Genomic DNA, 22,531 nt, shown 5'->3' with positions numbered 1-22,531 from the left:
ATATATTGACCATCTTGAAAATATCTACAACTTTTATGTTGGATATGTTTTCATTTTAAGCTCTTATGAAGAAGACAAAGGGGCTTAATTAAGCTTACTTTTGGGTGAATTTTTTCAAAGTGATTTGAATATGTTTTGTACTTGAATTTTCCAAGCCAGTTTTGATCAATTTGCACATGCCAAATGATTTTTTGCCCAACATGACTTTTGTTTCTTATTTCAATATCTTTCCAACCATTACTCACAATAGTCTTTTGGATTCACAGGAGATTCAAAATTCTTTTCATTCATGTGCATTTTGATATTTTTATGTTATAACTTGGTATGCAAGCTGTTTCATTCCAATGTGCACGACCAATTGCCCTCTACATGATATCATCATGCTTCTGCATTCATCCATGGGCCTTCCACGCGTCCACACAGGCCCATTCATCCAATTTTCAAATTCTCATGCACATGAGAGAAATGTGTGATCAACCACATTCAACTATAAATAACACCTTCATGAGCTTCATTTCAAAACCTTTTGGAAATCCCAAGTGCTGCAGAAGTGAAACCATAGCCCTCACCAAAGGGATCACAAACTTTTTTCCAGATTTTTGAGCTTGAAATTCAGTATCATTAGCTGAGTTTTAAAGCCAGATTCCTTAGCCAATCACTTCCATTACACTCAAGGATAAAAAAGGAGCAAGGATCTTGGAGAATTCGTGGCCAGAAGTTCATCAATTCAAAGGTATCCATTCAAACTTTTTGGATCTGAAACTCCTAATTCAATGTAGTTTGCTTGTGTTTCTGTGGTTTTCTAAAGTCCTCATACTTGAGGCAAGTTGTTGATGCATTCAATTTTCCATTTCATGAGCAACTCGTATGGACACCATGATTTTCTCCTTCACCTTTCTCTCAATATAGGAAGAGTGAGAGAAATCCATTGGTATAGTGATGATCTACATCACACGAGCTTCATTTCCATGGCCTTGTTTTTAATTTTCATTAAGATTTATTTTCTACAACTGGTGGCCGGAGTTTGTGAGTCTGACCGGAGAAGATGGTGGTTTCCACCACCACCACCACGTGTGCATGCTAGGGCCCTTGGATCTCCATGCCACGATCTAATCTTGTTCATTCATTTTAATTACTTCATTTAATTCGTTTTGTGGCGTGTTTGACTTGTGTGCACCGTGTGTCCTCAGATCTGGACCATACACAAGTGCCACGTCAATTAATGAAGCGCATCATGTGGCCCAGGCTTTTTCGCTTATTTTCATTTTCTTTTTATTTTCTGTTAATTCATTTCATTTTCAAAAATTTATTAAAAATTCCTTTGAAGTCAGAAAAATATGAGACCAATTCCAAAAAAATTCTTGAAAAATCTAGTTTCATATTATGATTTTTAATTATTTTTGTGACTTCATTTGATATTTTTTATGAATTACATGGTTTTTAATGATTTTAATTCATTTTAAAATACTTTCTGAAATTTAAAAAATACAAAAATATTTTCATAGCATCTATGGATCATGATAAATCAATGAAAAATAGTCTCAATAATTTCTTGTTTGTTTTGAGATTATTTGAGATTTTAATTCATATTATGCTATTTTTGGTTGTTTTTAATTGATTTTAAATACTTTTTGGTTTCAAAAATTTGTGAGAAAATTAGTCAAAGCTTGTTTGACTATGTTGAACCTATGAGAATTTAATTGGACTTTTTGAAGTTGCTTTGAATTAAATTTGAGGTCCAACCTTATTTGTTTATTTTTATTTGTATTTTATTTTAATTCAAAAAATGCCAAAAAAATATTGTTGACTTCTTGACTTGTTATCTTCATTTCTCTTCTGTTTGGTGTTGATTGAGGTTGAATTGATTCAACTTTGATCAAATTCATTGAATCTTATGGTTTGAAAGTCCTTAAGGATCATCACCTAGAAAGATGAATGAATTTGATCAAGGATGAGGTATCCCTTGATCAATTGAGATTGATTGTTGACTTCTTACCCCCCTCCCTTTCATCTTCATCCCTTTCTTTCCATCAATGGCCAATGAGTTAAAGTCTTGAGGTTGGTCTTGACAAATAAGAAGTTTAATCTTCTTTGATCCAAACCAAGTTCAACTTGATTCATGATCAAGTGAATTATTTTGTGTCAAAGATAAGTTGCTTCTTGGTCAAGCAAATAACCAAAAGTCAATACAAGGCCCTTCCTCTTTTGTTTGGCATGGCAAGTTTATGGAGCTTGGCCTACTAGTCATGACCTCTAACTTGTGTTCTTTGCCTATATTCTTATTGACCGGCCTCAGATAGGTGTGACTACTACATTAGTCCACTTACGATTGCTTAACATAGCGCTACATTGTCTCATGACAAACTAACATAACTTTACTAACTACTAACTTTAATTTGAGCTTTTAATTTCTTGTCATTTACTTTTAATGTCATTTATTTCTTGCTCATTATTCATCTTGAACTTCTCTTTGCTCATTTGAGCATATATTTTATGTCTATGTCATTTTTCTTTTGCTCATTTGAGCCCATTATTGTATATAAATATATTGCTATTTTGTGTTGTCTTGTGTTTGTTTTGATGTGAACAAAAATGCAAAAGGAGAAAGGACTTAGAATTAGGATTTACCTATGCTTAAAGGAGTTCAAGAGCAACTAGGCCTCATGCCTTTAGAATGCAAAATTTATTGAAGAGCAAATAGGCCTCATGCCTTTAGAATGCTAAAATTCAAAGTTGGCCTCAAAGTACTTCTCCTCAAACTTATTCTTTGTCCATTTCCTTTATTGTGTTGTGAGCTTTTTGATGTTTTCTTTTGTGTGATAGGGATCCCATCTTAAGATTGTGAAAACAGGACCATTGTCATGAGTAGCCAAGTTAAGAGCCAAGCCAAATGGAGATCTTAGGAGGTTATTCAATTTATTGATTGCTTGTTTGTGTGCTAAGTCCAAAGGAAAAGAGCATCTTGAGTCATCTCTATGACTCCAAGAAAAGAAACTCCAAGGGTTTTTCTCTCCCCTCTTATCTTTGTACGCTTTAGGAATAACCCTTCTCTCTTCTCCCTACTCTAACCAATCCAAAAATCATTTTCAAAACTTTGACTTTATTTCAAATTAGAAACCTAGGCCTTAGGCCTTTGAATTTTCAAAACCATTTTCATAAATACTCATTGTAAATAAACTCTAATCCAACTTTGACCTCATTTTTCTAAATAAATCTAACTTGTAAATGTAACCCATTTCAAGTTGTTTTGTGGTTCCAATGGCCACTTGTTAAAACCATTTTCAAAAACATTAGTCATAGGTTTGAGTTATCATAATGGTTGATGTAAATCTCACCTCATCCTTAGTGTTGGATTATAAGCCTTCCATGCTTATTATAGGGTTAACCCCTCACTAGCATGTTGAAGCCTTCCATACATGGTGGATTGTTGGTTTAGGTTGAGTTTTCTCCCTTTGATAACAAAAGACCTTTAGGCTTTTAGTTAAAATCAATTCACCCATCTTTGAAATTTTTACCCCGAACTACGAGGTTTTGATCCTCCTTTGTGATGGTACGTAGGCAATGGGTTCATCCATTCAAACAACAAAATTTGTAAATATAATCTATTCTTTTCTCATCCCTCCAATCTTTTGCACAAATCTTCTCACAAATACCAACCTACAACACATATTTGCAAAAAGGGTTCCCTTAGAGTACTAAGGATGTTTTGGGTGCGTAAAACCTTCCCATTTCATAACCAACCCCCTTAGAGTACTAAGGATGTTTTGTCAATAAACCTAAAGGAAACGAAAACCCCGCTACAGAAAAATGGCGACTCTGTTGGGGAGACAACTCAAGCCCCGTGGGTTTAACCTACTTTTTGCTTGTATGTTTTGTATGTTTATATTTATTTGTGACATATTTTTGTGCAAATTTGGGATGACTGTATTGTTTGTAATGTATGAATTGCTTGATATATTAATTGCTTTTATGCTTGGTGGTTTCTTGTGAGATGAGTTGTATACCCGAACTCGAGTGCATTTATGATAGGAGAATGGCATAGTCTTGTTGACTTGTGTGGAGTTATTCCTTAACAAGTTAACTTGCAAGTCCATTCACTTGGTGGAGGTTTTTATTGGGATCACTAATGTCACACGAGTAGTCGTGGTTAGGCATTACTCTTTCCAATAGGAACCCTAGAAGCCAAGGATCTTAGATACCTAGCCCATCTTGGCCTATTTTAGGACGTAGTGCGAAGGTCATTCAAGTGTAAGACTTGAGGCGATTGTTACGCGATACTACACTCATAAGAGTCTCTCTTGAGAATATTTTTAGAGGACGAGTAGTCATTTTATCCGATAATATCCGAAAGATGGGATGATGACTTTGGGAACCTTTTAGAACATAATTGTCAGGTTTAACCGTAGTACACTCTCGTTGGGTGGTTCTTAACCGAGACTCCATGCTCGTGACTTACAATAAACCCGTGATTCGCGGTCGATCCATTCTCGTATATCCTCAAAATCAATGGAACTTGGGTGTTGATAAGGTGTAAACCCTAATCCACCAAAATGGATGATTGATATTGACGATGACTTGAGCTATCCCGTGACCTTTGTGTGGTGTGACTTTCTTGATCCTTGAGTGTGTTTGTTGCATCCATGCATCCATGCATTCATTCGCATTCATGTCATCGACAATAAGATTTTACAAGGAACTTAAAAAGTCTATTTGCGAATTTCAGACATGGATAAGCAAAGAAGGAATACGAAGAAGTACAGTTTTAGACAATCCGACTTGAAAGAGTTAAGGCGTCTGACATCTTATGTATTAGACCCCTTAGAATTCAAAGCTCGCCATGGGAAGCTTCTAGCTATTCTTTCTACCAAAGTGGATGAGGGTCTGATGAGTGTGTTGGTGTAGTTCTACGATCCTTTGTATCGGTGCTTCACTTTTCCGGATTTCCAGCTTTTGCCTACACTAGATGAGTATGCTTATCATGTGGGTATACCTATTCTTGATAGATTGCCGTTCAGTGGTTTGGAGAAGATTCCGTCTTCTCAAGAGATTGCTGATATGCTTCATGTGGAGGTATCCGATATTATTGCCAATATGACTACCAAGGGTGGAATTCAAGGTCTCCCATCTGATTTTCTGATTGCCAAAGCTACTTTATTTGGGAAGGCCATGAGTAAGGAAGCTTTTGAAGCCATATTTGTACTCCTCATCTATGGGCTAGTGTTATTTCCCAACATCGACAATTTCGTGGATGTGAACGCTATTAGGATTTTCTCTTCTCTTAATCCTGTTCCGACTCTGTTGGGTGACACTTATTTCTCTTTGCATATGAGGAATTCAAAGGGTGGTGGTTCCATTGTGTGCTATTTGCCTCTGTTGTACAAGTGGTTTATTTCGCACTTGCCTCAGACGCCTGCCTTCAAGGAGAACAAGGGATGTCTACGGTGGTCCACGAGACTTATGTCTCTCACTAATGATGATATCTCTTGGTATAATTGTGTTTATGATGGCGTTAAGATTATTGATTCTTGTGGAGAGTTCTCCAATGTACCTCTTCTTGGTACATGTGGTGGAATTAACTACAACCCTGCTTTGGCTCGCCGTCAGCTTGGGTTCCCCTTAAAGGATAAACCTAACAACATTTTGTTAGAAGGCTTATTCTTTCAAGAGGGTAAAGATCCCCAAAACATGAAGGATAGGATGGTTCGCGCCTGGCGCAAGGTTCATAGGAAAGGGAGGAATGGGCTTGGTCCGAAGAATTTTGTTGCTTTGGAGCCTTACACCTCTTGGGTAAGGAGGAGCGCCCTCGGGTACCGCATGCCGTATGAGTATCCGAGATCTACCCCTATGGTTATGGTTGGGCCTTCAACCCTCCCTAATCAAGGAGTAGAGGAGTTGAGAGACGAATACTGTTTGCGTGCTTGGGTTCGTGAGCGTGATGAGCTTCTTCAGCAACTCAAGGATAAGGATGTAATGATAGAGTTTCTAGAGCATCAGGTTATTGATGAGCCCGATGATGTGGTTACTTCTCTCCTACATCACTCATCTAGGTTTTGGAAGAAGAGATATGATCAGCTCTCCAAGAAGAAGGCCGGCATGGAAGCAGCTTATGAGAGAGAGGTGAAGAGGCTTCGTGTGACGTATCTGAAGGAGAATTGTCATCCAAGGCGCAGCGGAATTTAAAATTTTCTCCTTTAATGATCCCTACGAATGGGCATGATCAGTGATAGAATCGTTACCTCTTGTGGCGATTCGAACCTTTGGTGCAGATCTCTGATAATGATCAAAACCTTTGATACAGATCCACGGAGTGATCACGAACGTTGAACGATGACAATGTCTTTACTCAGTCCACACGAACGGATTCCTTCAATCTCAGTGCTAGCTGGTACGAATGAAGGCTTTGAGTGAGAGAGAGAGAGAAACGAAATTCCAACTCTTCACTTGAGTTGAGTCTCTGTGGAGTGACAATGCTTCTACCCAAGGGGTTCTATTTATAGAACCACTTGTGTGGGCTTCAAGCTAAAAAGCCCACTTAAGTGTATTTTGGCCCATATCTCATAATATGCCAAAATCACTTAAGTATTTGGTACCTTACCATATTTCGTCTCCCACTTAAGTGCACCGTACCTTACGGTGTTCCTTAGTTACTCTATTTCTCATCAATCCGTCCTTTGTGTGTGACCCTGTAGGTTTTCGCGACGTTGGCAATTATATTAAATCATGCATTTAACATAATAAACAGTGAGCGGTATCTAGCAACACATCACTGCTACCTAAGACACGAAAATGTCATGTGATCTGACAAAACCTCATGTGATAATAATTATGTGTATAATTACCCCTTTGCCCTTATGTCTATATTAAACACAAGGTATAGACCGTGTCATCCTTGTCCAGTTTAATATTGGGCCCATAGACATTTATCCTGTTACGCAGGATGGGCAAATTCCATCTAGGACACTCATGTCCCTCAACATGCTTTGTGGAGTACCCATCAACTGTCTTTATGGTTATCCAGTTACGGACAACGTTGGATCAACAATAAATCACTCGACTCTACATCTAGGATCCATAGTGGTTTCAGGTCGAAGAGTGGTATACACTATTATCACCATGAGAATAACTTATGACACTTTGCATAACTTTCTATATAGTATTCTCATAGCGGGTCAATCCGGTATAAATATTACTCCTAATATTCATACCTATGTTTAAGACTTGATAACTCTTTATCCATGATCCATGAGATGTGATCATCAGTCTACAAACATAATAGTCTTAATGCTTTAATGTTATCCCACTTCACACTAAAGCTCGACTACGGATACTTTAAGAATAGTGTCCTTATGTTTAATGTGTTCTCATGATAAAGTCACACTTAATACATTAAACGGACTATCTATTCCAAGGACTTTATTAATCAACCATAATAAAGAAAATGCCTTTTATTATTAATAAATAATTCGATACAAGTACTAAAAGTATTGGCCTCTAGGGCTTACACCAACAGTATCTTCTGATCTCGAAGGCTTTGGACGATTGCTTCTAGGACTCCATAGGATGTTTATTCTCCTTTCCTCTTGTATTCTATTTGGTTACCGAGACTGTACTACTTCTTTGGTGTAAAAAGTTTCCAAATATTATATTGCTATGAGTATTCCACATATGTCTTAAAAAGTTCAATATTTTCAAAACATTTGCAAATAGATCTTTATAAAAGTTCCTATGATAAAAAAATAAATCATATGCATAAGCATTGCATGCATCATATGCATAAGCAGGTTTTGGTTCCAAGCTCTTGATGCAGTGGTCTAACTCTTTGCTCTTCATTTATTTTGAAGACAAGCTGACGCACCGGTACAACACTTGAGCAAATCATCCGAAGATCATGGAACACCTTGAACAAGAGAACCGAGATCTTAAAGAGGAGATTGCCCAATTGACTGCCATGATGGAGTCAGTTCTTGCTGCTCAGAGTCAAGCTTCTCCAACTCCTGCAACTCCTCCTGCGAGGACAATCATTTCTGAAGTGGTTACCTCAACAATGCCTGCTGCCACCGCCCACTTCGCTCCTAATCTGCCAGCTGGATTCCCTTGGGGAATGCCACCCAATTTCGTGCCAGAGGGTTTCCCTCCCACTTTTGCTTCTCTGCCGACATCTAGCCCAGTCATGTCTGTGTCACCTCCCGTTGTGCACACTTTGCCGCGTGTTGAAGACACCATCTATCATTCTGAGCCATCTTAGGGTCTGGACGTCTATGAGAAGATGGATGAGATGAAGGGCCAATTCCTTGAGCTGCGCAAGGAACTGAAAATGCTGAGAGGCAAAGATCTATTTGGGAAGAGTGCTGTTGAACTATGCTTGGTGCCCAACGTGAAAATCCCAGTTAAATTCAAAGTGCCTGACTTTGAGAAGTACAAGGGAAACATGTGTCCACTCAGTCATCTTGTGATGTATGCTCGCAAGATGTCGACCCAGACAGACAATGATCAACTATTAATTCACTATTTCCAAGACAGCCTGACAAGTGCTGCGCTCCGTTGGTATATGGGGCTAGAGAGTGCAAGCATCCGCACTTTCAATTATTTAGGAGAGGCTTTTGTGAAACAGTATAATACAACGTGGATATGGCTCCAGACAGAGATTAGTTGAGGGCGATGTCCCAAAAAGACAAAGAAACCTTCAAGGAATACGCCCAGAGGTGGAGGGAATTGGCAGCTCAGATAGTGCCACCCTTTGAGGAGAAGGAGATGACAAAGATCTTTCTGAAGACTTTGAGCTCTTTCTACTATGAGCGCATGATTGCTAGTGCTCCCTCGGACTTTACCGAAATGGTAAATATGGGGATGGGGCTAGAAGAGGGAGTCCGCGAAGGACGTCTGTCCTGCGATGATAGTAATCCGACAAAGAAATATGGAGGATTTTCCAGAAAGAAGGAAGAGGAGACTCATGCTGTTTCCTCTCATAGTAAAAGAAGGCCCTCTGCGAGGAGGAAGGAAGTACGACCCATCGTTAACCAACACCAGGTGGCTCATATAGCACATGCTTTCAGAGAAGCTCAACAACCACAACAACAATCTCGTCAACAACAACAAGCTTACCAGCCTCACAACAATAACAACAACAACACCAGAAATTATGAGAGGAAGAGGGTGACTTTTTACCCGATTCCTATGACCTATATTGAACTGTACCCTTCCTTGATTGATAGGAAGTTGATAACTCCACATGATCCTCCTGTTGTGCCAACCAATCCTCAATGGTGGTACAAGCCCGAACTTCACTATGTGTATCATTCCGGTGCTCTCGGACATGATGTGGAGAACTATTTTCCGTTGAAGTCCAAGGTGCAAGTCCTTGTGAGAAGTGGGATACTATTCTTCGAGGATGTAGGCCCGAATGTTAAGAAGAACCCATTGCTCGAGCATGGGAAGGCAGCTGTCAACATGGTCCAGGGTTGTCCTGGCAAATATAAAGTCCTTTATGTGAATGACATAAGGCAATCCCTGGTAGAGATGCATATGCTGTTGTGTGAGCACAGTCACTATGAGCACGATCATGATAGATGCCATGAATGCACTGTCAATGAAAGAGGATGTCGCAAGATAAGAAAGGACATCCAAGAGATGCTATATCAATGGATGATTGAGATACTTTAGAATCGTAATGAGGATGAAGTTGATGTTATCACCCTAATGTTCAAAATTCCTGATCCTGTTGTCATTAAGTATGATGGCAGCAAGAAGAAAGTGGTGCCAACTCTTATGATTAAGCCAGCGGGCCCTGTCCTGTATGTGTCAGATAAAGCGGTTCCGTATCGTTATAATGTTGTTATGCTGGAAGATGGGAAGGAGGTTTCATTTCCCTCAACCTCTGTTGTAAGCATTTCCGATGTTAGTGGAGTGACCCGTAGTGGTCGTGTTTTCTCGGCTCAGCCGAAATCCCATGAAGACGTCGTGAAGAGAGATATTGTCAATCCTGTCGGTCCCGTGGGGACCTCTTCTTCAAATCATGTTGTTCCTGTTGTGAAGGGTGTTAACCATGTTGTTGTCAAAGCTGATAAAGCTCCTATCCTAGTTGGCCAGTCTAGCATTTTGAGAGAGGAAGGTGATGAGATGTTGAGGCTCATCAAGAGGAGCGAGTACAATGTTGTGGAGCATTTGCTTCAAACTCCATCAAAGATATCTGTTATATCTTTGCTGATGAACTCAGAGCCACACCGTGAAGCATTGAAAAGGGTGTTGGACGTGGCATACGTGGATCACGATGTCACAATTGAACAGTTTGATAGCATTGTTGCAAATATAATTGCCTGTAACAATTTGAGCTTCTACGATGATGATCTTCCCGAGGAGGGAAAAGACCACAATTTGGCCTTACATATCTCTATGAATTGTAAAGACGATGCCCTGTCCAATGTGTTGGTGGACACAGGGTCATCACTTAATGTATTTCCAAAGTCCACTCTCGCTAAACTTTCATATCAGGGGCCTCCCATGAGGCAGAGTGGAGTGGTAGTAAAAGCTTTTGATGGATCGCGTAAGACCGTGATCGGTGAATTAGGCCTCCTGATCAAGATTGGACCTAGTGATTTCCATATCACTTTCCAAGTTATGGACATACATCCGTCATACAGTTGTTTACTCAGTAGACCATGGATTCACGAGGCAGGCGCCGTGACATTCACCCTACACCAAAAGTTGAAGTTCGTTAAGAACAAGAAGTTGGTGGTGATAGGGGGAGAGAAGGCTCTCTTGGTCAGCCATTTATCTTCCTTTTCCTACATTGATGCTGAGGATGAGGTTGGAACTCCATTCCAAGCCTTGTCTATTGCTGAGCCTTCTAGGAAAGGACTTTCTTCATTTGTCTCCTATAATGACGCGAAGTTGGCCATCGAGCATGGCGCAACTAATGGTTTGGGGAAAATGATAAAGTTGGAAGATAATAAATCCCGGGCTGGTATAGGGTATTCTTCCGGTGTTTCTAATGATCTTGGGCTGTTTCAGAGTGGAGGTTTCATCCACACCATTGAAGAGCGAGAAGCTGCTGCCATCATTGAAGAAGATGAAGAGAAAGACCTCGGCAACTTTGTCATACCTGGAGGAATCTACAATAATTGGGTCGTTGTTGATGTTCCAACAGTTATCCATAAGTCAACGTAATATGTTCATTTTGTTTAAAAACTCTTCTCCCATGCCAAAAGGAGAAGTGAAGACATTGTTGGTATAATTGATTAATACAATGATATTCATTCAATAATCGCATGTTAAATGTTTGTTTTTCAAATTATTTTTAATTTTTTTCTTTTCACATGAAATTGGTGATCACCATAAAACCCTAAAAAAGAGAGAATAAAATCAATTTTTCATCTGCATAATGATTTGCCTTGTTTGAATTCTGAAATCTCTTTTATACTCAAAATCATTATGCAGGTTCATCAAACCCATTGAACATAATGATCCAACACCATCTCCCAACTTTGAGTTCCCTTTAGTTGAAGCAGAAGAAGATGATGTTGAAGAGATTCCTGATGAGATTACCCGTCTGCTTGAGTACGAAGAGAAAGTCATTCAGCCATATCTTGAGAATCTGGAAACAGTTAACTTGGGGTCAGAAGACTGCATTCGTGAAGTGAAGATTGGGCATTCATTGAAGAGTCTGTTTGTAGTGGGGTATTCGTTACCATTAGAGATATGGACTAAATCAAAGGTAAATCATACAAGTCGAGTCGCACCGCACTTCTATTTATCCAAAGGAATGGTTAGAAAGCGAACAAAAACCTAAAAGTTCTATCGAATCAAAAACTAGTAAAAATGTCAGAGATCTGGGTAAGGGGGTTGGTTATGCAACGGGAAGGTGTTAGGCACCCAAAGCATCCTAGGTACTCCTAGGGAGCCCTTTTCACATTTGTTGCAAAGGTTGTTGTTTTTTTTTGAAAATTTATTTGTGCAAACATGATTGAAGGGATGAGAAAAGCGTGTATGTCTATCCAATGTACTACTTACTAAAAGAAGGGTCAAAAGAAAATGACTCGCACGGACGTCGCATCCACTGCATACGTATCTCATCTGAATCTGAGAATCAGAGTCTTCGTAGCTCGGCTACCTATGGGTTAAAGAGGAGTGTGCTCGCTAAGACATCGCGTCTTATGCCTACGTATCTCATCTGGGATGAAAATCAGAGCAAAACGTAGTTCGACCACCTATGGGGTAAGGGTTGTGTTTTGGGGTGAATGACGTTACTACGCAATCTACCGGATGCTCGACCTTTGGAGACTTACTTGCCTGTAGTAGAAGGAGATAACATGTTCTTAGGAGAAGAAAAATCAATGAGTTTGGGGTGTTTAGGGATGCTCATGCAAAAAGGCAGTCCTAGATGAAGGAACCGCGCTACCTTAAATGACATGCCACGAGAGGCTATACGAAACCTAAGAAAGCGGTAAAATGCGGGAAAAGTAAAGGTACCACGCGGATAAAGATCCGAAGAAACAACAATTAAGAAATAAGAAAACCAAAGACCCTTCCAAGCTAAGCACCATCAAAGAAAGTCAGTCAGTACAGGTAATCGGAATAGACCTCCAGGTGGTATCCCACAAATAAAGTGGAACACCAGGCAAGCCATCTCTGCAAGAGTCATATGAGCCCTCACAAAACAAAACTCAACAAACAGGTTAGAGAAACAAGATAGGGTAATCAAGAGTTGCCCCCAAATCAAAATGTAACCACATGAATCATGCCATTAAAATTCACAAAAAGCTCACAAAAAGAAACCAAGGGTAGAAGGCCTAAACCTCTTGTCAAACACATGCATCAAAAGGGTATCAAATTTACCCATAATACCTCATACATTCAGAGCATTCAAATTAAAAGCATAAAGTAATGGGAATAAGGCAAACCTGACTGGAGAGATCGAATGAAATTGAATTGCCCGGTTGGGTTTGCAAAGCACTCTTAGGGTTTATATGAGAGGGAATTGGTTCTTTGCAGATGAGTTCCCTTCAGTCTCTGGAGGTTGCTCTGAACTCTGTTAGCTCTTCTCTCACTATCTTTTTCCTGCCAGGGTAATAGGAATAGAATTCCTTTTGTTTCACTGAAACTCTGAATTTATAACCTGATTTTTGTGGACCTGTGGGCTCAAATGAGAGAGGCCCAAGTCCAAAAAATTTCTGTTATATTTTTTTTATTTATTTATTTATTATTATTATTATTTGTTTTTTTTTTTCGTTTTTCGTTTTTTTTAAACACGTGGGCTTCGCCTAGCGAGCATGACAATTCAAGAAATTCCTCTGAGCGTAGGTGATTCTGGTGGCTTTTCTTGGGACTTGCTAGGCGACCCATTCTGCTCGCCTAGCGAGCATGACAACTCATGAACAAACTTTTGCGCCTTCAAGATTAACGTTTTGACTGACGAATAGACCCCATTTGAACTTGTTGGAAGTATCTTAAGCCATTCCCTTGTGTTGACTGATCATCTAAATAGAACCCACAAAGTGTCTTGGATGATACTCAAGCTTCAAACAAAAGATGTTAGTGACACATTTTTGTACTCTTGGTTAGTAAACAAAAGTAAGAGAAACAATGATGTATAATTCAAGCATGCTTGGTGATCTCAAACCAATCACAAGGAGTCCCACCCAAAGGCAAAGGGAACCAAGATGCTAAAGATCCTTGAGGCAATGCAAATGCAATGTTATGATGCCATGAGGGATCTTAGAGTCAAAATTGAGGTCTTACAGATGCCCATATTTAAGGTCATTCTAGCCGGAGAAGTGAAGGTTAAAATCTTCGTCTCGACGGGGTAGAATGGGCTTAAATAATAACAAAGAGACGAATTTTGGTCCCTAAGAGACCTCATGATGCAAATGTTGGTATGAAAAATGGTAGCACTCTGTGGAGATATGTGTCCACAAAAGCAAAGAAATCAGAAGCCATTGATAATCCATATGAGCAATTCACTCCATGGGACCAAGACCCTGGGGACTCTCTTGGGGATAGAAAAGGGATAAAAATGCGCGAGCAGGTCACGACTCAAAGCGTGGGGAACAGAATTCCAAAGGTAAAAGATCCAATGGAAAGACTCGAGCTGACTCGAAGATGCATGTATTGGGGAATATGCCAATACAATAAAAAAACTATCCACATCGGATACTTCGGATAAAATCCGGATGAAAACAATCCACTAAGGGACTTCGTTGGGGATGTCCACAAGGACACTCCTGGGGAAGCAGCGGGACGAGGTATTACCGGTTACTGGGTAATAAGCTCAAGGAGACATGTGATTTGAACGCCAGGTATGAGGGTGAGAGATACAACATGCTCAGGAAGAGATGAATATCCAAGACCGGTATAAGGGTGAGAGATATCAAAACTTCAAAACGCCTGAGGAAAACCTAAAATGTATACTTCAACTCAGGGATTCTGACTCCACCGGGGACAAAAAGTCATAATAGGGAGCAAAGAGGAAGGAACACCAGGGATACCGGTTACTGGGCATATAATAGGTCACCAACCAAGGCGTGAATTGGGGAATATTCCCAAAACACTCATCATCCAACAGAGGGCTAAAAGCAAACTCGATTATAGGATGGATACTCGACTCCACAAAGGGGATACGAATCTTACTCAACTAGGGAAGAACAAAAGGCTTCAGACCCGAGAGTGTATGAGATATACTATCTATTACCGTCAAAATGTAGATAATATACTCGCATGGACGATTATCCACAACCGGTTACTGGGTTAATAAAGGATAAATCGACCGAAAAGAAAAGGCATCGGGATACCGAAACTAGGTATATAATGATGACCAACTCAGGGGAGAAACAATCGTTACCAACAACAACAAGGTAGACGAGAGATGACCCGCTGGGGATAAATTGCGTAATCAGGGCAATTATCCAAGCAGATGAGGGGATATCGTCACCGAATATTGGATGAAGATAACTGTCACCAATTAAAGATGAGCAAAAATAGTTACTCTGCAAAAAGGGAAGAAATAGGGTTTACAACTACCGGTATGAGGGTAGAGAAACACAGACTCCGCCGGGGATAATAATTACTAATTATTGAGCAATTATTCATTTACCACGGGGAAACAGGAAAAGAGTCTCAAGAGACCGATCTAGGATCAAACTAGATAGGCACACCAAATCAAGACTTGTCCCGGTGAGGATATAACTCAATGGGGAAAACCATCCCAGTATATGTGTTGGGAAGGAACAAAAACAATCAACATCCACGAGGATATAACCCGGTGGGGAATATGGAAGAAAGGATAGACGCTTGACTCTATATGGAGAGATCAGACACACACATCTACTCGGGGAAGTATATCACCAAATAGCAGGAGACATCAAACAACGATATGGCAAAGAATGCAACATGAATATCTGAATGTTATAATTATGCATGAATATGCGTGGTTTATGTATGATGTATGCTGACAGACAGACATATCTAACACAACCAGGTCCAGGAATCAACCACCCGGTACTACATCTCAAGAGAGAAAGCCAAGTTCACCGGGGAGTATCCAATCTGCTGGGGATCAGAGATACCAGGAAGCAAAGAACTCTGCAAGGGATGAATCATCAATCATTCCAGCTGGGGATGAGAGTTATCACAGACAAGGTCCACCACACCAACAACTCTACTGGGGAATCTATCCGAGGAGATAAAGGATTTATCGGGATCAACCACCAAATACCGCTCTTGCCCAAAGAGATCCAAGCTGCTGAGGAAGAAAGATTGCTACTCTGCTGAAGGGAAGAGAGGTGACTCTCAACAAGCAATCCACTTGGTAGGATAAACCACAAGGGGTTCCGGAGGGAGGAGATACAGTCATGCCAGGAATATGGACAAAAATCTTACCCTGTTGGGGATCGTACCACCCTTGGGAGAGCACCGAGGATCTCCTAAGTATCCTTTCGTCATTGTGAATGTTCACTTTGTTTAAAAACAAATTAAAAAATTTGATCGTTTAAAACAATGATATTTTCTTAATCAAAACATGCAAAACATTTGTTGAATAGAAACAGATAAGAGTGCCAATAATTGGATAAAAGGCTCAAATTTATTTGATAGAATGGTAGTCTGCGAATGGCAAGACTCCATAGATCTTTACAAATTTGAAATTGGTGATATATATTGGAAAAGGGCTACATTGAACATAATGACCATTTCTCCACCAATTCTGAATCCGATGTATTCGAAGCTTTGGTTGATAATGAGCAAGGATCTCTGACGGACGACAGTTATAGAACAAAGTCTTGTCAGGATGCAGTTACTTGCCAAATCCCTAATTTTTGCCTAGATTGCCCTAGGATGAGGTACTCAATCTAGCGGGATACCTATATTCATTTTTCATGTCTCTAACTTTTGCCTGGACCGCCCTTTCGGGTTTTCAATCCACCGAGACGCTCATTTTTGCCTAATCCGCCCTTTCGGGTTTTCAACTTAGCGAGCTATTCTGTTTTTATTTTTAGGCGAAGTTTTTCTTGACTGCATCTGAATTCACAGGACGAGTGAAATCCTCCCCATCCATAGTTGTAAGTATCAAAGCACCGCCTGAAAAGGCTTTCTTAACAACATACGGACCCTCATAATTTGGAGTCCACTTGCCCCTGGAATCGGGCACGAAAGACAAGACTTTCTTGAGCACGAGGTCACCTTCTCGGAACACACGAGGCTTGACCTTCTTATCAAAAGCTTTCTTCATTCTTTGCTGATGTAACTGACCATGGCACATAGCCGTCAATCTCTTCTCCTCTATTGAATTCAGCTGGTCATAACGACTCTGAACCCATTCAACATCAGTCAACTTGGCCTCCATCAAGACTCTCATTGATGGGATCTCCACCTCTACTGGGAGTACAGCCTCCGATCTTGACTTAACGATCATATCGTCAACGTACACCTCAATCTCCTTATGCATCATGTCATGGAACAAGGTAGTCATAGCTCGTTGATACGTGGCTCCGGTGTTCTTCAAACCGAAGGGCATCACTCGATAACAGAATGTTCCCCAAGGTGTGATGAAAGTTGTCTCCTTCATATCCTCGGGTGCCATTTTAATCTGATTATATCCGGAAAATCCATCCATAAACGAGAAGACTTTGAATTTAGTTGTATTATCTACCAACATATTAATATGTGGTAGAGGGAAATCATCTTTCGGACTAGCTTTATTCAAGTCTCTATAGTCCACACACATCCGGACTTTTCCATCTTTCTTAGGCACGGGCACAATATTGGCCACCCATTGAGGATATGTAGAAGTCACCAGAAACCCCGCATCAATTTGCTTCTGAACTTCCTCTTTGATCTTCACTGCCATATCAGGATGAGTTCTTCTGAGCTTCTGCTTTATAGGCATGCACTCAGGCTTTAGAGGTAGGAAATGTTGCACAATATATGTATCTAGACCCGACATGTCTTCATATGACCAGGCAAAGACGTCAACATATTCTCGTAGCAACTTAATCAACCCCTTCTTAACAGATTCTTCCAGAAGTGCCCCAATCTTTACCTCTCGCACACAATCTTCCGACCCCAAGTTGACAGCTTCCAGATTCTCAAGATGTGGCTGAATGATCTTCTCTTCATGCTCAAGTAGTCGGGTGATCTCATAAGGAATCTCTTCAACATCATCTTCCTCTGCCTCAAATACAGGGAATTCAAAATTGGGAGATGGTGTTGGGTCATTATGTTCAATGGGTTTAGAAATCAACCTGCATAATGATTTTGGATATGAAAAGATTTAGAATTCAAACAAGGCAAATCATTATGCAGATGAAAAGATTGATTTTATTCTATTTTTTAGGGTTTTATGTGATCACCAATTTCATGCAAAACCAAAAAGGGAAAATAATTGGAAAAACAAACATTTAACATGAATTTATTGAATGAAAATATCATTGTATTTATGCACCATCAATGTCATCACTCCTCCTTTTGGTATGGGAGAAGGGTTTTTAAACAAAGTGATCATTACGTTGACTTATGGACAACTGTTGGAATATCCACAACGATCCAATTGTTGCAGACCCCTCCAGGGATGATGAAATTGCCAGAATCCTTTGTATCTTCTTCTAAAACGGCAGCAGCCTCCTCATCTAGACCAGTGTGGATGAAACCTCCACTCTTGAATAACCCTTGCTTGTTGAAAGTACCAGAAGAAAAACCTATGCCAGCCCGGGACTTGTTGTCTTCTAACTCAATCATTTTTCCTAAACCAGTGGTTGCACCACGCTCAATGGCCAACTTTGCATCTTTGTAGGAAGCAAATGAAGGAGTTCTCTTCTCAATAGGCTCAGCAATAGATAAAGCTTGGAAAGGAGTTTCAACTTCAACCTCAGCATCTATATAAGAGAAGGAAGACAAATGGCTAACCAGGAGAGCCTTTTCTCCCCCTACCACCACCAGCTTCTTGTTTTTCACGAATTTCAATTTCTGGTGTAGGGTGGACGTCACGGCGCCTGCCTTGTGAATCCATGGTCTGCCTAAGAGACAACTGTATGATGGGTGAATGTCCATAACCTGGAAGGTAATCTGGAAATCACTTGGTCCGATCTTGATTGGGAGATCAACTTTCCCAATCACAGTTTTGTGAGACCCATCGAAAGCCTTCACAACTACTCCACTCTGCCTCATGGGAGGCCCTTGATATGATAGCTTTGAGAGAGTGGACTTTGGCAATACGTTCAATGATGACCCGGTGTCCACCAGCACATTGGACATGGCGTCGTCTTTGCAATTCATAGATATGTGTAAATCCAAGTTGTGGTCTCTTCCCTCCTCAGGGAGATCAGAGTCACAAAAGATCAGGTTGTTGCAAGCAGTAATGTTTGCAACAATGCTATCGAATTGCTCCAAAGTGACATCGTGATCTACATATGCCACATCCAACACCTTCTGCAGAGCCTCTCGGTGTGGTTCTGAATTTAAGAGTAAGGATAACACAGATATTTTGGATGGCGTTTGTAGAAGTTGGTCTACAACATTGTACTCGCTCCTTTTGATGAGTCTCAGCATCTCATCACAGTCTTCTTTCTCATTGCCACTCGGGCCAACAGAAGTAGGAGTTTTCAGTATGGAGGAGAGCTTAACAGCAAGTGCCAGATTCGGAGAATTCACCAGCGTTCCCAATCGGGCGTTCAACAAAATCAACATTAATTTGAGGCTCCGGCGATGCTGATAATACACGGCCACTACGGGTCAAACCGCTAACATCGGCAATATTCACAACAGAAGAAGAGGGCAAGGACACCTATTTCCCATTCTCTACTGCTACGGCGTTTTAGCGATAGGGAACTGCCTTTTCAGAGGAGTAAGGCACATGACCAACAGGCTTAATGATCAGAGCGGGAGAAGCCTTCTGCTTGCTACCATTGTACTTGATGGTAACAGGCTCGGGTATCTGGAACACTGGGGAGATCACATTGACCTCAGGCTCATTTTTATCAACATTCCTGTTTTGAAGGATCTCAATGACTCCTTCGTCCAGCATTTCCTGAACATCCTTGCGCACCTGGCAACAACCCAATCGGTTAACAGAGCAGACTCGACATCTATCATGGTCATGCTCATAATGACTGTAGTCACACAACAAACGATGCATCTAGACCAGAGACTGTTGAATATGACTGACATATTTGACCTTGTATTTTCCAGGGAAACCCTGGACCATGTTGACAGATTTCCCATGTTCGAGCAATGGGTTCTTCTTCACATTAGGGCCTACGTCCTCAAAAAATAGAATACCACACCTTACAAGGTCTTGAACCTTGGTCTTCAAAGGGTAACAATTCTCCACATCATGGTCGGGAGCACCAGAATGGTAGACACATTGTAACTCGGGCTTATACCACCACTGGGGGTTAGCAGGTATAGCCGGTGGGTCTCTCGGAGTAATCAGCTTCCTTTCTATTAAAGAGGGATATAACTCTGCGTACGTCATAGGAATAGGATAAAAGGTGGTCTTTTTCCTCTCGTAATTTGTGCTGGTTTGATTACTGTTGCGAGGCTAGTAGGCCTGCTGCTGCGGTCGGTGCTGTTGTTACTGATATTGCTGATGCGGTTGATGATTGTTGTTATGTTGCTGGTACTGTTGATTGTCTCTGAAAACAGGTGCTATATGAGCCACCTGGTGCTGGTTACTGGCGGGACGCACAGTCTTCCTCCTCACAGAGGGTCTTCTGGGTTTCTCATGGGAGATCACAGCATGTGCCTCTCCATCTTTCTTCTTTGAAAACGCCCCATAACGTTTGGCAGAAGAGCCTTCTTCTCTGGTTAACCGTCCTTCACAGACCCCTTCTTCTAGACGCATCCCCATATTCACCATCTCGGTGAAGTCAGAAGGAGCGCTAGCAATCATCCGCTCATAATAAAAAGAACTTAAAGTCTTCAAAAAGATCTTAGTCATCTCTTTCTCTTCCAGCGGAGGCACGATCTGTGTTGTCACCTCTCGCCACCTCTGGGCGTACTCCTTAAATGTTTCTTTATCCTTCTGGGACATGGCTCTCAATTGATCTCTATCGGGAGCCATATCCACGCTGTACTTGTACTGCTTGACGAAGGCTTCGCCGAGATCATTAAAGGATCGAATGTTCGCGCTATCTAAACCCATGTACCAACGCAAAGCGGCACCGGACAGACTGTCCTGAAAGTAGTGGATGAGTAGTTGGTCATTATCGGTTTGAGTCGACATCTTCCTGGCATACATGACCAGGTGGCTGAGAGGACAAGTATTTCCTTTATACTTTTCAAAATTAGGGACCTTGAATTTCACAGGGATCTTCACATTTGGAACCAAGCAGAGTTCGACAGCAGACTTGCCGAAAAGATCTTTCCCTCTGAGATTTTTCAATTCTTTGCGAAGCTCAAGAAACTGATCGTTCATAGCATCCATCTTCTCATAAACATCTGGACCCTCAGACGGCTCAGAATGATAGATGGTGTCGTCTACCCTGGGCAAAGTATGCACGACAGAAGGAGGAACGGCAAGGACCGGGCTAGATGCCGGTAGAGAAGCAAAGGTAGGAACAGGACCCTCAGGCATGAAATTGGGAGGTATCCCCCATGGGAACCCGGTTGGCATGGCTGTTGAAACAAAGTGTGCACTGGCAACGGGCACAGTAGAGAAGACAATCTCGGAGATAACTGTCCTCTGGGGAGGAGTTGAAGGTGTCGGAGAAGACTGGCTCTAGGCAGCCATGAGTGACTCCATTAGGGCAGTCAATCTGGCCACTTCCTCTTTCAGCTCGCGGTTCTCTTGCTCTAAGTGATCCATCAGTCTTGAAATGTTGGCTCTAGTGTAGTACCGGTGAGTCAGCTGTCTTCAAAATAAATGAAGGACACAAAGTTAGACCACAGGGAAAGGGACCGGAAACAAAACCTGCTTATGCATATGATGCATGCAATGTTTGTGCATATGATTTGTTTTTTATTTCAAAGGAACTTTAGAGTTTTATTTGCAAATTCTGGAAATATTAAGCATTTTATCACATATGGAAATATCTCATCAAATAATATCAGGGAAAAGAAGTGCAGCATCGTCAATCATATACAAGAGAAAAGGAAAATAATCGTCTTATGGATCCCTAGAAACAATCATCTAAAGCTCGGGACACAGGAAGATAAGATGCGTGAAGCCTCTTCACCTCCCTCTCGTAGGCTGCCTCCATATCGGCCTTCTCTTTGGCAAGTCGATCATACCTCCTCTTCCAGAACTTAGAAGACTGAGGAAGTAGAGAAGTCCATACATCATCAGGGTCATCAATAACCTGATGCTCAAGAAACTCAATCAACGCATCCTTCTCCTTAATCTGCTGAAGCAACTCTTCACGCTCACGGATCCAGGCAAGTGAACGGTCTTCGTCTCTCAACTCCTCTACTCCTTGATTAGAGAGGGTTGAAGGCCCAACCATAATCATAGGTGTAGGTCTCGGATACTCGTAAGGCATGAGATACTCAGACGCCCTATTCCTAACCCAAATAGTGTAAGGCTCCAAAGCAATGCAATTCTTAGGACCCAACTCTTTCCTTCCTTTCCTATGAATCTTGCGCCAAGCGCGGACCATCCTAGCTTTCAAGCCTTAGGTATCTTTACCATCCTGAAAGAATACACCCTCTAACAGAATGTTATTGGGTTTATCCTTTAAGGGGAACCCAAGCTGCCGACGTGCCAAAACAGGATTGTACTTAATCCCACCACATGTACCAAGAAGAGGTACATTGGAGAATTCTCCACAAGAGTCAATAATCTGCACACCATCATACACACGGTTATACCAAGAGATATCATCATTAGTGAGAGACATAAGTCTCGTGGACCACCGTAGACATTCCTTGTTCTCCTTGAAAGCGTCCGTCTGAGGTAAGTGAGAAATAAACCACTTATACAACAGAGGCAAACAACACACAATGGCGCCACCACCCTTTGCATTCCTCATATGCAAAGAGAAGTAGGTATCGCCCAATAGAGTCGGAACGGGATTAAGAGTAGAGAAAATCCTAATAGCGTTCACATCCA

Source organism: Lathyrus oleraceus, chromosome 7 (genome assembly GCF_024323335.1).
Source record: "Lathyrus oleraceus cultivar Zhongwan6 chromosome 7, CAAS_Psat_ZW6_1.0, whole genome shotgun sequence".
In the NCBI taxonomy this organism is placed as follows: Eukaryota; Viridiplantae; Streptophyta; class Magnoliopsida; order Fabales; family Fabaceae; genus Lathyrus; species Lathyrus oleraceus.
The sequence above is the reverse complement of the archived record's forward strand: the minus strand, read 5'-3'. Positions refer to the sequence as shown.